The following is a 19,074-nucleotide window of genomic DNA, read 5'->3' on the forward strand; positions in this document are numbered from 1 at the left end:
CATACTTCCGTGTGATTCAAGATAAGATGGGGAGCAGTCTGTATCATTGCCCAAATTAAGATTTCTTCTTAAAATTAGCTTCTTAGTTAATATAACAATACATATGTTTGTTTCTGTAGACCGTGAGAACAAAGGAATGTGGTTTTGCAGGGACACCAAAACAATGTAGTAAGGGCAGTTATGCCTTCTGTTCTGCTGCTTAAAACCTTATGGAAGGAAACTCATACTTCCAAAGCAAATAGACAATATCAGCATCTTACTGTCACAAGGAAAGCATAACCTTAAATATATTTTCAGTACTACAGCTTGCATTAGTGGGCTGCTAAAAATAAACTACAGGTATTTTGATTCTTCTTCGCTAAATGTCCGTTAAAAACTTTTCCTAAAATAACTGTAGAATCTAGTAGCTTACTTAATTTCACGTATTTTCTTCTTTCTCAGTGCTGATCAGCAGTGAAAGTCTGTGTAATTCGGTAATTCGGTATTTATAACTGAAAGCACAGAATAGACTGTGTTTAATAAACTGGTACACAGAGTAAAACTGCACTAACTTTTGTCTTAGGGACACACTTTACATAATCTTTCAGAACTACTGACAGACATACTGGGCTATTTGTATTTTAGTTTAGTGCTCAGTTTATTATTGGCATGTTGGCAATATTTAATAACAACAGGATATATTGTGACACAGTTCACATAAATATTACAAACAGCAAAAATGCAGGGTATGGTTTTATTAGTGATAATAATAAAGGAAATGGCCTGTATGAAATGAGTACGAAGACCCCAAATAATTTATTATCCTGAACAATTATACGACCCACATCTCCCTCGGAAAACAAACAAACAAACAAACAATTAAAGCATCAGACAGAGAAGCAGAACAAGAGCATTCGAATTTAACAGTGTGATGGGCAGAGGTTTGTTCCCTGCAGAAGATGATTAGACTTTCAGAACATTCCAAATTAAGCTCTGGAGTGATTCCAGTACTGCAGAGTCCTTAAGAGAGTTCAAAGATGTAGCCAGGTAGCCTTTACCTTTGCTGTGCTGTGTCTCCTCTTTAGATCTTGCTCTGATGTCATTAACTGCTTAATTACTAAGTGAAACACTGAGATCTAACCCACAGGAATCATTTATAAAGCATATTATCTGTCTGCTATAGAATATCTGATTTTACTGAATAGAACAGTTTTATCTTCTATCCTTGATTGCTGTGGGGCAAGCATACTAGGTATAAATATCTAGTCAGAGAAAAGCAATTATGCTCACTGATTTTGTCTTTTGTTAAAGACATACTTGCAAGTTCTCTGTTCAAAAATAATTTCCAAAAGTTCTGGTGTTTAGCTTTAAAAAATTCACCACTGTTCCTGAACCTGAGAGGTGTTAGTCTGCTAAAGACAAAAGAAGTTTTCTTAAGGAAGGGAAGGTGAATAAAGTGAGAAGAATAGTAACCTGTTTTACAGTTGCTCACACTTGAATGCATGTTGTCTACACACTGTTGTTTATTTATTTATAAGAGATACTGAGCATCTGTGGCCAAATATTAGCTGGTAATGTTAGTACTCTATGCTAAAATGTCCATGAAGCACATAAATTTAGGACAAGTAGATATAACAACAGATAATTTCTTCCACTCTGATCCTCCAAGGTTGATATGAACTGGTTTTTAAATAGAAAATGGTCCTGGTTACTCCAGTACATATTGTGTACCTCACTTATGCTTGAAATACTGGTAGTTTTTTCAGTTTTTAGTCTATTAGAAACTTGTGACTTTTTGTTTAGATTTTATCTTAGAACTTAGTTTTATGGCTACTTAGGATGTTTAACATTCGAAGGATCAGGTTAGAATGGTTAATCAGGTTAGAATGATTAATCTTAATTATGCAAATCCCTGTGAAATTATGCGAGTCTTGACCTTTAATAGGGTTAGAGATGACGGGGGGTTGAGGGGATTAAGTTTCCTTGCAAGGATAGATATGCATGCAGAGCTGAATCCAGATACTCAGCAGCAAAGGTCTCATGGTCCAATGCTGGAACAGCTTGACATGTCTAAAATCCACTGAAATCAATAGGATTAATAGATGCTCAGTAAGGGCTATTGTCTTGTAATCGGTACAGGACTTGAAAAGAGAAATGTAAATCTTTGCAGATCAATTATTTTTATTGTGTTTTAAATCTTATTACTTTTATTTTTTTTTCAAGTTTTGGCAAATGTGAACATGGTTAATTTACTACCATAAGCATTTCCCTTTAGCAGTCACATTAAAGCTGATTTGTAGGTAAATGCAGATTGGAGCCTTACAGTGTCTTTCATCTGTGTAAAATACTCACAGGATTGAGTCCACCATATTGTTGTAAAAATTGTCACGATAATTGCCATTTCTGGTACGTCACAAATAATGGATTAAATTTATGGCATTTTCTTACCCTTGTCCTAGTTTTTATTACTGAAAACAGAATGTTTTATTAGAGACAAACAGCCATTAAAAAGTGAATGTAATTCCTTCTTTGTCGCAAATTTTTATAAGATGAAAACCTGGCCTATGGTTAACCCCCAATAATGGAAGAAAAATAATACATATCATATAATCTTATGATTATTAAAAATGTAATCATCCCGATTTATTTTTTTGGTAGCACAAATTCTACTATTGTTCTTTAATATGTTAAGGTAAATTCATGCATTTTAAAAATATATATTTGTAAACAATAAACATAAGCGCTATTTTGGAGTACATCTGGTCCATGTGTGAGATAAAGTTTAGAATATATGTAAATTGTGTAACATTATAGCTGGCAGGAAATTAGGCTCATTTTGAATTAAGTTTGCCTTTTAATATCAATCATATTTTTAAAAAATGCTGTCTAATGATAGTCATCTTTATTGTCACCAGGGATTGAATTAGAGACTTGAAAAAAAAAAAAAAAAGAGTGAGCATTTAGAATTTCAAATAGAAAAAAGTAAGACTGCAATCTGCTACCCATTAAACATCAGTAGAAATGTTTCTTCTGACTTTGTTGAGAACTGGTTCATGAAAAAGAACTGGCATAGGCTCCGGCAAACTCATTTTTGTGGAACAGTCACGAGAAATGAGGCAGCTTCTGTGCTGCAAAGGGGATTCCAGTAGCAATCTACTAAATCAAAATGAGTGGTTAATCAGGTAAAGGAAGGAGAAATTGGGAAACTTAGAAGAACAAAAAGTGTACTTTAAAGGAAGCAAAGATGTAATGAGAAGGAAGAAGGAAAAGGAATTAAAAGCTTTCTGGAAGAAAATGTTGAAATACATCATACAAAAGGGAAGGGATGAAAGAGTGGTAACGACGTGCAATGCAAAGGAGGATACTGGGAAGGGAGATGACTAATAGGGATTAAACAAGGGACTGTAGAAAGTGGAAAATCGGCAATGATGATGTCCTTCCCTGCCAGTAGCAGCAGCTCAGGAGCCTTGATTTCCAGAACAGATGAGTGAAATCACGAGCTTTGGCAAGGGGTGTACAAATCACCTCATGAAAGGTAGGAGAGGAAATCTGGGCCATGCTGAGCTGTGGAGGTAGGTAGGGAATTGAAAAGAGGATTTAATACTGTAAAAATTACTGTTGCTGTTATGTTTTTAAATGTGTGAAATTTTAAGTGGGTTTTTTTTCTGACAAACTAGCAAAATTAATGTGCTCATTTGAGATCTCCACTTCCTCAGCTTGTTAAAAAACTAGGCAGAACATGGACCAGAAACATTCTGTAGGCTAAATTCCTGAACTTCAACCTTATTTGTAACTCCACTAGCTTTTCCAGGCATTATACATGACATCTCTGTGCACTTATGAACCAAAATACTAACTGCTACTGACACAAATGCCAAAATTTATCCTTGGTGTGTCTACAGTGAGTGCTACCAGAGATGAATTTCCCTCTGTATTTTTAACTCAGGCATTCAGTGTGAAATTCAATTTTTCCTGACATTATAAGCTCTGCTGTTCTGCTAGAACTGCTGATACTACAGGCCCCATAGGTCGTATTCCCAATTTATTTCTATGACCATTGAAGTCTGTGTCAAGACTTGTGGATAAGGATTAAATCTAATCTTTCAAGTGCATTATTTCAAGTTTCATAACTGAAGAAATGATGAAAAAATAGGAAAGATTTGGTAGTCTAAATTAAGAGCGACTAGGAGATAGGACCACCACTACCCCCCCACACCAGTGGAAATTAATAGTGAATTAGATAGTGAGAGTTGTCCTGGGCACTGCTAACTAGAGCTTTAGCTCCGAGTGGAACCACCTTTCCATAATGCATGAGATGCACAGGAGTGATGTGAGGGGAAAGGAAAATCAGAAATTGCTGAATTTGGTTTCAACTGCTAAATGACAAAAGATGGTTAAAAAAAAAAAAAAAAAAAAAGACAATTTATTTCCATGAAAAGGTCTTAATCATGCAGCCAACTCATGCACAGCTTAGACTGCCTTCTATCGGAACACCAGGACCTAGATACAGTCCATTAACTGCAGGTTGTTATATCCTCTCTTTCACTGTCTGTTCAAAATACAATACAAATTTTCCAACTTTGTCTTCAAGGGCTTCATGCTGTGTGGATGAAACAAGGTCCAGAGTCAAGAACTGCTGAGACTCATCTGCCTCTCTTCTCTTACCAGATTTTCTCATAGTGAGATTCAGACACCTATGCAAATCCAAATAATAAATTCCGATATCACTGTATGGAGCAGGAAGTTGGTTATGAGGATTCTCACTGAGTTTACTAAAAACGGATCCTAACATCATGTGCCTGTTGTGGTCTTGATAACAGTGGTCAGAATGACTCAAGCTGACTAAAAGATGGCTGATGAGTAATGCTGATGGAAAAGTAAGATTTGTGCCTTTCTGGAATTTCCTCTGTATCAGAATCACTTTTCTCCAAACAAGTATGTAAAAGAAATTTCTGTCAAATTAATTATCAATGTTATATTATTTTCCACCTAAAAAAAGAATATTTATACCTTAAGGCATTTCATTTGGAAACACTACAGTACTGTACTGTGTCCATGTGCACCACCATTGTCTCAGAGAAGTCAAAGTTCAGGAATTTCATGTCACAGTTTGCTCTAGGGAACAGTGTCCTTGTCTGGACGATATCTTGTGTTGTGCCTTGCAGTTGGGGTAGTCCTTTGATGCCTTAAAGGTACTGATCTAGATGACAAAATAATATGGGCAGGTTTTGGTTTACTGAACCCAAAACAAAAGTAAATAGTGTTGATATCCACAACACTGGTAAATGTCATGAAGATCACAGTGCTTTCATTTTGAGGTTCTTCTGTGTCTTACTGTGACATATTGATTATAGTCATGCTTCTGGTTGACATGAGTGTTTCATGATGATTTTAGCATGTGTGACTTGGGTTTCTCTTCCTATCTGGCTTCCTGATCCCACAAATGCTCCCCTCTTACTTCTGAGATATGTTGTGTTTCCTTTAGAAGGTAAGGTTGAATTTCATAATTACTGCTACATTAGCTGCATTCTATTAAACTGAAACATAATATAGTAAATTTTGATGTCCATAATCAGATTGACAAAGCAGATAGACAAGTGAATATTCATTGATTAAAAGAGTCAGTGGAAGTTTTGCCTAGCAAGATCAAGTGGGAGGGTCAACTTCCTAGAATGGTTGAGGTGATGTTATGGAATGTTATGAAATCTTATTTGTATTACTAATATGGGGAGAAAAGAGTGAAACGACCTGAATTTAGACTGATAAAACAATATAAAAGTAAGCTTGTGGCTCTTTCTGTAAAGATTTAGCCAAACAAGGACAAAGTCAAGGTCTCAAAGTACAGTTCAGAAAATGATGGTTAAAAAAGGCCTAAATAAGCACTAGAGGTGTTTCAGAAATGAAAAAGTTGTATAAATATAATTTTATCTTAAATAAAGTGTAACTACTTTCAGCATTTTAATAAGGTTTCAGCTTAGTCTAACCATTGAGGAAAAAGTGATGGGTGAAGAGCAGATGCAAAAACACCTCTCAAGTATGTAAATAAAATAATGGTTGCAGTCTGTACATTGAAGAGTAAATACAAGGGAATTAGAGAAAGAATGAGGGAAGAATGCAGGGGAGACTTGTAATAAATCTGCATGTATCATATGGCAGAGTCTTGGTCAAACCCAAAAGCTATAGGTATAGGAATACAGAAGAGGAAAAACAGTAGCTGAAAACTTTTATGAAACAGATCTCATTCAAACCAGAAATTTGGGGGAAAAAAAAAGAAAGAAAAAAAGAGGGGGAAAAAAAAAACCCAAACAAACAAACAACAACAACAACAAAAAAAAAAATCCAGAGCACTTGCACTTATCTCTGTGAAACAGACTTGCCAGAAGCGAGAGCATAGCCTTCTATACTAAGGGTTACATTGGTTCCAGAAATAAAAAAGTTGTTCTTAGTGAAGACAATCGCACAATCATATCATATGGCTGTAAATCCCTACTTGTAGCTATGCCAATATAGTAAAAAAGACTTTTCTTGATAAAGAAATTGCGTATTTGATGTTGAAAGGTATCAGTTTATTATCCATTATTTAGTTAAGAAGAATATTTACAATCATAACAGTCAAGGCCAACTCCAACAAAGAAGTAGTATCTTTGTAATCTTAAATCCCTGTAAATTATTGTTTCCTAACCTGTATTGATATTACCCAAGGATCACAAGTCTCCTTCTAGTAACTTCAGGAAGCCCATTTTGGAATTGGTAGACCCTTTTATTAACGTGGTTATTCTTTCTCAACAGTGACTTCTGACTATATAAGTTACTGTCTGTATACAGAGGTGCATTTCTGTACTTCAGCTAGGTATACACGGAAGAATCTGTTGAGATGTATTCATTTCACAGACTGTTGAGATCTACAGTGAATGAAAAATTAATAGTTAAATTGATGTAAACATATGCAACAATAGATGTTTTTTATATAAGTTAAATGCACACACTTAACATAAGTTAAGTAACGGATGTAAATGGGATTTTCACTCCTGTCACAAGGAGGAATCCAAGCACCAAAGCATGTCATTCTATCATCAGTATTTTCCCGTGTACATGAAATTTCCTTCACCTCATAGAAGAGGTATATATAATTGAATACAGTAGGATAGAATCTGTTTAACATGTCTAACTGGCGGGACTTGTGAAAGACTAAAAAAGGGCCACTGTGAGATTAATTTGTGGAGAGAATTTATGTCAGGTATCCAGAAAGTAGCAAAATTTGGGGAGAGTGTTAATGGTAAAAAAAGGTATGCTGAAGACCTAGATGTATTTTATCAAAACAAATAATTAAGTTTGTATAAAGTATATCTCGATTTTGGTTGGAAAAAGTACTGCAAGTTCTAAGAAAAAAGAATCTTACTATTTTCTGTTGATCTAGAATTTGTCCCAGAAGTTTGGAAGCAGATAAGCAGTGTCTTGTTCTTGAGGACAACAGACTAAGCCTAAAGCTTATTTTACTAGCTGCTCTGCTATGCTATACCCGTGTTTTCATGGCATATAGCGATTAATTGTAATATGCATGATTTGCTGTTAAAACCACTGGAAAGACTTGATTGCTTCTGAGGTGATAAAACACTTACAGTGAACTTGTATCTCAATGGGATCCATTCCTACTTGGAATGTTTCAAAAACTTACTGGAAACTATCTGTAGCACATAGCATAGGGGGCCTCCTATTTTGTGTCCCCTCTGTTCAGAGTATCCAGTAACCGCTGCTTATACTAATTATGTGATCTAATCCTTATCCTAGACCTGTCAGTTATGAGACCCATGCAAACCCTTCCTCAGAGGGATAGGGTGGAGAAAGCATACTCCCAGCTGTGCTTTGGATTGGACACTTTACAGCTCTGCTGGGTGCTTACAAAGGGCATAGAGGGAACAGCTGCTGTCCTTGGTTCATAGTCAGAAACTCCAGACTGTAATTATAGACCTCAGCAAGACAGATGAACTTGGCAGCAGGAACTACTGTTTACCTTTTCATTAGGGCTAAGTAGTCTGGAAGAAACTGATGCAATTGTTCCCTCTATGTGTCTTACTATGATCTGACTTCTTTCCACGTTGGGGATGATGGGAGAGCATAGCACAATTGTGACACATCAGTTAGGATGACATTCATTGGGCCATCACGATGTTTTCAGGCCATCTCAAACATATCTTCTTGAGAAACACTCTTTATTTTTAGTAGAGCAAATTCTGTTTTGTGAAAGAATGAAAATTTTTGGCTTTTATTATAGTGAAGATGGATGTAAACTTGAAGTATCGAAAGCTAATCAAACCAAGAAATTCATTCATCACTTCCCATTGGCAGGCAGGTGTTCAACCATCTCCAGGGAAGCAGGGCTCCATCATGCATAACCGGTACTTGGACAGACAGACACCATCACTCTGAATGTTCCTCCTTCCTCCTTCTTTCACCCATCTTTTGTTGCTGAGCATGATGTCATATGGTGTGGGACATCCCTTTGGTCAGCTGGGATGAGCTGTCTGGGCTCATCCTTTGTGTTGTCTCAGCCTTTTGCTCACCCCCGGCCTGCTCGTTGTCAAGCTAAGCAAGCACTTCTCAGCAGGAACTAAACCACCCCTGCATTATCAGCAGTGCTTCGGTCACAAATCCAAATCACAGCCCCATAGGAACTTCTGTGAAGAAAATTAATATAATCTCAGCCAAAACCATTAAAACCAAGAAAATGAAGGTATAGATATTACTTCTGTATAGGTACTGATTCTACTTCTCTCCTTTTCTGAATTAAAATATGTTTGTAGCTGGTCTTTTGAAACAAGATGAGTCTAACTCTAACATTCAGAAAACATAAAATACTTACTAATAGTCTTTTATACCTTTCTCAGACAAAAGTACAAGAGGACAGCCAATGCATTTAAAACTGATAATCCTAATTGAGACACAAACAAGAAGGACAGCAAAAAGCAAGAACAGAATTAATTTTCTTAAAACCTCTCCATGGCAAGTCAAATATTTTTCTGGCAGATGGCAGTTGGACTTTCCTCATCTGACCTCATTTTTTTTCATATTGAAAAAAAAAATACTGCCTTCATTTGCAGTGCTGTTTGGTTTGTAAAAACATTCCTTGCTTATATACAGGTTTAATCTTACTGGCACAAATTTCAAGTCTGGGACTAAAACCATTTAACAAGTCAAATTATCTCTGTTGATGCCAGTGGATCCACTAGTCAAATTAGGTACATATTTTTATTGCATCTCCTGCTTATCAACTCTTTGGTAGCTGGCTGACCAAAGTGAGCTGTATTTAATACTGCATTTCTGGACCAACTTTGTCAAATAAGCTTCCAGATCACTGAATGAGTAGCATTGTATCAGTTGGAACTAAGGTACAGTCCAGGAGAACTCAAGGGACAGTGGCAAATATTCAGCACTATTAAGTGAAGACACTTACTAGGGTATATAGTTATTGGGTTTAGAGCACATAAATGAAGCTATTGTACTTTCAGAATCTTGTCATTAGTGTCCCGCGGTCACCCTGACCCCTTCACCAATCTGTAGATGGTAAACCATCTTTTGCAGTAAATGGCATTACTCTACATACAGACCTTTAACCACTTATTGTCTTCTAGTGTTCTACCCAAGAAGTTGTCATCCCAAGCATATATGATAATGGCCATCAGTTGTCCTGGCAGGTCTTTTGAGTTCATTTCAGTGGTTATGATGGCCTCTGGAAGTAAGGGTATGCAGTAGGACTTTACATACTAAGTTCAGCAGCTGGGTCTGTCAAATTACTATTACATTCTGTGGGCACTAAAGTGTGAGCAACAGCAGAAAACTTTCTACAGGAGCCTGGGAACTCCCAGGTTCCGGCTGGGCACAGTTCAATCAGGTACATTAGGCACAACAGATAGCTTTGGTGTCCAGAATAAAAATAATTTGATTTGATAAGATTTCCTACAATGGTACCAAATAAAAACTTTTGTGAGAGGATAAGACACCTGAAAATGAGCATGGTAAACATTTTAGAGTATTTAAAAATTGTGAATAATCATGCAGATTCACTTTAGCTGCATGTCATGTCTAGAGAAAAGCGAAGAAAGAGATCTGCAAAAAGTATGTAGGCGAGCATCCTACTGGATTTCTTTTTGCAGGTGAAATGGTGTTCGAGTAGGTAGTAGGCAAGATATAAGCTTTTTAGCATCAACACAGTAACAAGAAGTTTTATTTTTCCATGTTTTGATGACCAGTAAAGAATCACTTTGTAATGCTTATTTGATGACTCTAGATGTGTCCTGAGGAAGTATGTTTTACAAAACTTTCTCAGTAAGGAACGTATTAGTCTTTTATAGTAAAAGCTGCATGTTAGATATTTAATTAATGGGAAACTGAGGCATATAAAGAGAAGTTCATTTTTCAGTAGCAATCCAAGAGCCCATCCGCAAGAATAGGATGACAGCTTCCTCACCTGAATCTCTGTGCTCTGTTTGCTGTGTCACACTGCTCTACTTTCTTCACAGAAGTAGTATGACAATACTGATTATTCTCTTCTTCATTGATGCTCTCCCATGCAGGAGATAACCCAGAGCTCACTCAAGCTAGTGAGTATTTCCAGTGAGGTTGTATGATTTTGGATAAATTATGTGGTGATTGGTAATACACTTATTATATTTTATGCTTATTATATTTTATGAAAAAAATACTCCATTTACATTCGTCATGCCTCTGAAATCATATGGCCAAATACTGTAGCTCAGGATATTTATGAATAATAAGCAAGAGTTAGAGAGTTGCAATCAGTTCAGGAGTTTCCTTCTTATAATTCATAGGATGACATTAATCTATTCACAGAGTTTGAGGACTGAATCGAAAAGTAATTAAAAGCAATGCAAAACCCTAGACCTTAAGCTTGATCCTTCACTGACACTTTAACATGGAAGCATTTTTGCTTTGATTTGAGTTCATTCAAATCCTATAAAATGGGATCATTGAAAAAACGAGGAAGGGTGGAGGAAAAGATGGAAATTAAAGGTTATACAGCCCGGGTGGGTGGCATGTCGTGCAGTTTAAGTAAGATGCAATGTTAAACTCACCCTCTTCCCTGTCTCTGTTTAACTCTTCATTTCCAGTACTTAATATTTTAAGCTGGTTTCATAAGGAAATGAGGCCTGTGAACTCTCACTTTTTCTTTCACTGTTCTCCACAGCAATAACTCTTGAGACTTCACATCAGTTAAGCAGTAGAATAAAAGCCTTCAACTTAGAAGAAGCTGGTCATACAACTTATTCATGAAAACTGGTTAGTCAGTGAAGGAAAGATATTCTGGTGAGTCATGCAGAACTCCGATTTGTGTAGTTCAGCAGGCCAAAATGAGACACGTGCTCACTGGATCATCAGTGTGCCAGAAAGGTAATAGATTGGGAAAGTTGTGATGAACTGACTTAGTTCCTGCTGTAATTCAGAGTGACTCTACGAAAGCTAAATCAGAGCTGAATTTTATTTGAAACTTGTTAGAAAGGTTTCAGTCCTCTTTCAAGTAGTTGCAATGATGAGAAGTTGGTTTGGGCTTGGTAGTAGCAGAGGCTTCCCAATGAGTAGCCAAACTGAACTAACAGGTCATGTTGCAGAAGAAGGGGAGTGAGCAATGAGACAGGCTATTTCAAGAAAGGCACATCAATGAACACAGGAGACAAGCAAATCAGTTGCTATACAAAGGTAACAGAGAAATATAACTTGAAGCTAATGAAATGAGAGCAGGAGGTGAAGTATAGAAGTGGAATATTACTTCAAATACCTTCTGGTAGTTAACACAGAAAGCACAAACAAGTCTGTTTAGACATCATCTGTAGAAACTGGGAAATACCCATCTAGCCAGATATAAGGCTCCACAACCAGTTTCGTGGATACTTTTGTTCCCCATTATGTGGAGGGTTTTTTAATAATTTAAGTTAGTCTGCTTTAAAGCTATTAGGTTAAACTACAAGAAACAAACAAAACCCCTTCAAAATGCAGAATACCTATTCTTGGCCACTTTCTAAATTGTTGTGGGTTAACCCCAGTGGACAGCTAAGCACCACACCAAATGCTTACTCAGTTTCCCCTTTCTGCCCCCAGTGGGATAGGGAAGGAGGGAGGGAAGATTAAAAGCAAGACAACTTGGGATCAAGATAGAAATAAAAATTGTTTAATAAGTAAGGGAGAAGGGAAAGAAGAAATAAAGGAAACAAACATCATGCAATCACTCACCACCTCCCAAAGGCAAACTTTTGTCCAACCAGTTCACAAACAAAACGTGTAACTAAACTGTCTCTTTTCCCTGTTATTGCTGAGCATGATGTGACATGCTGTGGAATATATCTTTGGTTAGTTTGAGTCATCTGACTGGTGGTGTCCTCCCAACCTACTGCGCCCTCTCCAGTCTATTCACTGCAGGGCAGATTGAGAAACCAAGGCAGCTTCGATGTTGTGCAAACACTGTTCAGCAAAAGCTGAAACATTTGTGTGTTATCAGTAACATTTTGGTGAAAAATCTAAAATACAGCCCCATGTGAACTATTATGAAGAGAATTAATTCTGTTATCCAGGCCTAGTATGCTTATGTAAATGATTCTTTATACCAAGCAGATGTGCTCATATATATATACTCAGACCTTTCTCGAGAAAGTATTCTTTTAAAATATACCTTATTGCCATTCTCATAGAAAAAAAATTCTTCATTTTAAGGATTCCATTAAGATTTTGGTGGATACAGAGACCTCAGGATTCTTGTGGGAGGAAGGCTGGGATCTGTCTGTTGGTTCAAATGCATATTTTAAGATGACTTACATTTTGTTCTATCAGTAAGTGCTCTTTCTTTCTCTCCCTACTGTTTTCCTACCAATACATCCATGCATGGGTAGTGCTCATTTCTCAATTCCAATGCTGTCACTTTTCTTTCTAACCAGCCTTCTGTGCTGGTGGCTGCTGTTGTAGCACTTTTGCTTTGGCTGGGCGGGCAAAGTGAATCCCAGTGAAGCAATTCATCAGTTATGAAACTCCCACCAGAAATTTTAATATCAGCACCTGTGATCGATGCAGCCAGTCTTCCAATCAGTGTATGGAGGATTTTGACAATAATTTTCACAGTGTTAAAGTGAACTTCTCATGTAACATAGTACATCTATGTGGGGAGCCTGGCTGCCTGAAAGAAAAGCTACTGTATAATACATACTTTATTCAGCATTAGCATGCTTTCTCCCCATCTTTCAGGGTTTCTTTCCTTTGTCACTGCCCTGTCCTACAGATATGTAATTTACTGCCCTAATTTGGTCACAGCTCTTCCTATTTCATATATACCCATGCACATTTATGTACATGTCAGTGTAATACATGCCTAAGCCATCTGGTATCTTTCCTTGCAAATGTTCACAGAGAAAATTGACTGTGAGTAAGGTTCTGAACCTGCCTGTCCAAATGGTCCATATTTGTTTGATTTTTCTAGCAAATGCATAGATCCTATTAGTGAGACTGATCCAACATATTTCCATGTGTCAGCTGTACCTGCTGCAAGTGTCATTCTGTTCAGTGATAACAGGACTTGCATCCTAAAATAGAGAGAAAACAAGAACATCAGGTCCTTTTGAGTATCTGAATCGCTTTTACTACCATCTGCTGACCAATGCTTTGAAAGAAAGAAAGTCTGTGTCTGGATTGACACCTTTCTTCTTTATAAGCCAATAAAAGATCGGCCTGTGAAAGAGCCCAGACATGCCATGTTTGCAAGAAAAGCTTATTAGAGCACAAAATGTCATTGGTATTTTATGTTTGCAACTCATTACAATATACAGGAGCTGATACAGGTATTCTTTTAGTGTATTTGTTATATTTAATTATTCTTAATTTAACTGTGCAGTAAAACTATTTTATTGTTACTCTACATGTTGTGATACAGAAATTGCAAAACAAGGTGCACCATAGGAGAAATGCACATGAAGAAAAGTGGTGTTCGAATCCCTTGTTTTATTGTTACATATACTTTGGAAAGACCTTTTAGATATTCCTATATAAATAATTTTTGTTTTAGTAGGTAAACAGACAAAGTTACAAATTGCAGGAGTTAAAAGTTACAGTGTAGGACCCAGTTTAATCATTATTAACATGCATGGTTGCATGGTTGGAAGGAGTGTTTGGGGCAAAGGAGTTTCTTTATCTGAAGCACCTGATGTTAGTTAAAGAATAGGTCTGTTTTGGAGCAATTGCCTATTCTAGCACTGTGTACAGAATAAGAGAAATAAAAATTTTTTCTGACACTTACATTTGGATATTCTGCATTTCAAACATGTAGCTATACATTGTCACTTCATCCATCATTTCTTTCAGGCAAACTTTATTTTATGTGAAATCAACCATTATTAAATTCTATTTTATATTATCTAGTAAGGCACCCAGGCAAAGGTAATTTGCCTATAATTCTATTTTAGTGCAGATCTTTCTTGCATAGCACATTATTTTTAATTGTAAGCATTTTATTAAAGCAATATTTACTCAGTGGTAATTCTCCCATATTCAGTATAACACTGACACAATGAGCTCCTTTCTTCTTGATTTTAAAGCAGTGTGTAACTGCATGAAAATTTTAACCATAAAGACGTTCAGCTGTATTGAATTATTTTGGAATTCTGCCTGGAGCCTGTAGTTGTTGCAAGCCTAACTTGCAGACAGGGGTCTAATGCTGAATCAGCTCACCTTTGTGTGCTCACAGTCCCAGTATACACTTGATGCTGGGACATGCAATGGCTGTTTTTCACTTCTGTTGGCTTATGAGACACTCTGTGGCTTGAGCACAGCCACACCACTGCTGCTGTGGGAGATTTTGCTGTTCCAGTCATACAGTCCAGTTTTGGAGGCAGTTACACAGTCACCACTGAAAAATCCTCCTTCCAGGGCTTTGTGGGCCTCTTTCATTGCCTACACAGAGTGATCATGCTAAGAGGTGAGCAAAGCAGCTACCTCTTCCTCTGCAGTCATGTATACCAAACATGTATACCGTACATGTTGTTTTCTTTGCTGTTTGTCACACAAAATGCCTGATACTCAGAATGCAAAGGGCAATCAGCTGAGCCACTGTTTGTTTACTGATCAGCATGGACAGCTGTAGGAAAATTAGTGGAAGAGATTTATCTTTATACCTCTTATTGATAGATTACTTGAATTCTCTTCTGTTTCTTCCCTTGTCCCTTGGATATCACCTGCACAAAATATGCAGTTTTCCTATAACTGTATTGTACACTGGAAGGAAATAGTCATGTATATTTGCTGTTCTTGTAGGACAAACACTAGACCTGATATGGTGTGACTGTGTGGTATGATGCTGCAATGCTGTGCAGGCTCATGACCCAGAAAAATCATAACCGTGTTAGCATGACTGAGCAAAGGCTAATTATCCCTTCTTTGATTACTGTAAGTAGTCTGACTGCCCTACAGAGCCTACTATTAGTGTGCCTCCTTTGGTGCCAGAACTAGATCTGGTGTTATCTGGGAGGAGGGAGTTGGAGGCTTCTTGCAGCAGTGTATTGCAGAGGGTAGGCATATGCTTGAAGTCTTCACATACATTTTATTTTCTTCCACTAGGGCCAGAGATATCCCTAAAAATGTTTCAAACAATTTTCCCTGGTAGTTCTTATCTCTCAGCCATATCTATCTACCTTTATCTGTCACCCTCCCATACTTAGTCCTGCTGTTATTACCTGCCTGAGAGGCATTTCATCCTGCTTCTGCTTATGCCTTCTCCTTACTGAATTCCTGGGCTGGTACTTATGGCTGATGGTACTGGACTCCTTCTTCAGTTGCATCATTGGCTGTGCCTGGCTCGGCCTGTATGCCTCTGGAGAAGGAGGCTTCTAAGTATTTTAAGAGTCCATGCCTGTTGTTTCCTGTCATATATCCATCAGCTTTGTCCTCTAATCTGGTCTACATTTAATTTCTTTTGCTAAAGGCACAAGAGGAAAGGTGATAAGGAGTGAGGGTATGAGGGGCAGAGTCACAGCACTGACCTCCCACCTCTTTCACTGCCATGGGAGAGGTGAGAATGAAGAGAGAAAATAGTTTGGGCTGATGGCCAACAAAAGCAGGTGACACCAGCTGCACTGCGAGGAAGCCAGAGAGCAGGGCAGAAAGCCAGAGCCTAAGGGTAAAGGCTAGAGGTTAGGCAGACCTGGGCTCCAGTCAAACCTTCTTGTGTGGATGCATCAAAACCCCAGTCAAACTAACATAAAATGTGTATATCTTTTCATGCAATAAGAATCTTATATTTTATAATTCCCCTTATTGTGCAATAAAACCCATGCACCTCCTTCACCCTCTCCCTATCCCCTAATCCCTTCTCATCTGCCTTTTGCACCTAAAGGCTTTTTGTCTGCAGTTTCTTTGGCCCATGTGCTCTATGGGTACTTCTATTCTGTTCAGAAACTCAATGGAAATGAGATCAAAATTACTAAGTGGCAACTGAAGGAAACATGACTTCTAGCAAACATAATAAAGCAACACTTAAATGCAACAGGTATTGAAATGTGTGAATGACTGTTCATGGCGCATGTTTTGACTAACAAGAAGTGATTTTTTTCATGTAGATTCTACAAAGAAATATACAAAAAATGTTGAAGACAGTAATACTTCAGCCACTAATGTCTAAATAATCTGAGATGATTACTGTTGTTGTTGCCTTTTGTTGTCTTTGTTATCATCATTTATTGTAGCATAGAAAGGTTATGGGTACATTGTGGGGTCTAATTACACCAGGTGCTGCAGGGACTTCTGGGAGTTTTAGTTCTAAGACTCTGTTGCACATGCTCACTTGAATGCTTGTATGGGATTGGCTTAGGAAATTACCTGTGTGACGTGGGGTCATTTGAAACTACTATTTAAGCTGTGACTGTTTGAATAAAGACACTTTCGTTAATCACCACGCTGGTGTTCACCATGGTCCCTATGGGACTTATTTATTTACTATATTAATAACTGCAACAGTATATGACTGGTGAAGACAGACGCAGAAACTTATTAATAATCATATTTTATAAAATGGGGTAAATGAGGCATGTTCAGGTTTTCATTAAAGCAGAACTAGAACTGAAAGCATGTCTTGAGTATTTAAGGGAACTGGAAGCTGGAGATACAATGAAAATATATGTACCTTCTGCATGGCTCATTGCTTTTTCTGCCAGGGAGGTTCCATATCATCCCTGGCCTGTGACTGCATAGGTGCATCTTACAGTGAATAAATTTTGAGTGCTAGTAAGCTAAGGACAAATGGCAGTGGCAGAAAAGACCAGAACAGTGACAGCAGTGATGACACCTGCTGCCACCAGAGAAACAGAGCATCACCCCTTCCATTCCTTCCTCTCCCATCTCAGCTTGGAAGTGACTAGATCTTATGCTACTTGTTTTAACTACAGATAAAGTTGGTTGTTTTCATTTCTCTTATGTTGCTGTCTTTCCTCCCTTTAGGTACTTTCTCTTCTCCAGGCTGAACCACCCTGATTCACTCAGGCTGTCTTCACAGGAGAGAAATTCCAGCCCTCTAATCAGTTTGAGATAGGATCAGACCCTGTTTAGACCTTAATCTAGATATTTAAGAGTACTAGAGAGTGCTTAGTCTTGGGGACTGGGACTTCCTGAAGTCCATTTAATCCTTTCTCAATGGCAACATCGAGATAAACCAGTTCTAATTCAGGAACTTTATATTTGTGTCAGCTGTATGTGTTTACTGTATGTAAACAAATGTTCCCCACCTTTGGAGTATACTTGTGCCTCTCAGATAAGCTGTGGCATTACATTTTTTCAGCACTGAACAATTTTAGGGAGTATCTGCCTATAGCTATTCCTGGCTGCTTATTTCTGCCTCTTTGCTCCAGGTTGCCATCCCCTTAGTTATGGAAATACAGCTAAGTGGTGCTTATTTGAAAACCAAAATAATACACCAAAAGAGGAATAATTTCAGTGACTGGGTGTACAGCCTAGCAACACAAATAGCTATTTGTCCGAATGCCTTACAGGTATAGAAATGAGGGGGGTTAGATCAGGAAATGAGCCCCTTAAATCTGTTTCACTGCTAATTTTCCTCATTCAGGAAAAGGTTCTGTCCTTCCTGTCCCAGGGTTCGCTGTCCGCTAGTTTCAGAGATGTTGTTTCCTTAGCTTGATCATATGCAATTATCACGTGCCCCAAAGGTAAATGAAGTTCAGCAGGGCTAAGGAGTTTGGCCAAGCCATCAGTCAGTCATGAATCCATTGGCTGGATTCTGACCACTGTTTGGTCAGAAAATGCTCAAAGCTCACTATGATGTTCTCGGCACACTGAATAATGTATTTCATATGAATGTGCAAATTGGTGACCACATTTCATACAAGTACAGCTGAGATAACTTGTTACCTCATTTCTTGCTTCAGAATGGCTTAGCACTAACTGAATCACTTTGAGAAGATAATATGGGATAATAATATGAAGAGAATATGCCTGTTGATTATGTTTTTAGGAGATGCTGTTGACAGTGTTTACTTGGAAATGTTCTTCTTCATATGGCCTGTGGTATAAGAAGGAAATTTACACCTGGGTGAAGGGTGACTGTGCAGATGCAGTGATACTAAGGGACAGTTCTGCTTTGTTCCCCCTGAGGAAGCTGCATTTAAAAAAGCTTGGTGAGCCAGCTCACAGCTCAGGCTATAGTTTGTTCATCTTTTGATAGAGAAGTTAGGTACTTGCCGAGGCCCTTAGGTCAGTCATTAGTGACATTTGATACTTCTGTGTTACACTCTTCCTCATGGAAAATGTCATGGAAGGGGTTTGTCCTTCTTGCTCTGGCAATCCCTTAATCAATGTCTCTTTTTCTTTCTCCTCTTTCAATCTGAAGGATCTTGTTTGCCTCATAACAGACTATTTCACTTGGTAGGGACCTACTCATGGCTAGGCTTCGTGAACGAAGATTTGAGAAGGGCTCTACCCCATGCAAGGAAGCATAGGGACCTACTAATGATTTGCTGTTTTCTACCAAATGGCTGACAAACCTGATAAGGAGCAGGAGATACCACTACAAGCTCTAGCAGAGTCTCTCTGCTGGGCTTA

At 37.8% G+C, this 19,074-nt stretch overlaps 1 protein-coding gene across 19 annotated transcripts in view; it reads left to right on the plus strand.

Annotated features, from left to right (window-relative positions):
• Nucleotides 1-19,074, plus strand: part of MYT1L (myelin transcription factor 1 like) — a 301,410-nt gene that overhangs the window by 140,600 nt on the left and 141,736 nt on the right. The gene's annotated exons all lie outside the window — the stretch shown is intronic.

Source organism: Empidonax traillii, unplaced genomic scaffold (genome assembly GCF_003031625.1).
Source record: "Empidonax traillii isolate 1590-97213 ecotype Southwest subspecies unplaced genomic scaffold, ASM303162v1 scaffold488:size1064334, whole genome shotgun sequence".
NCBI classification, from domain to species: Eukaryota; Metazoa; Chordata; class Aves; order Passeriformes; family Tyrannidae; genus Empidonax; species Empidonax traillii.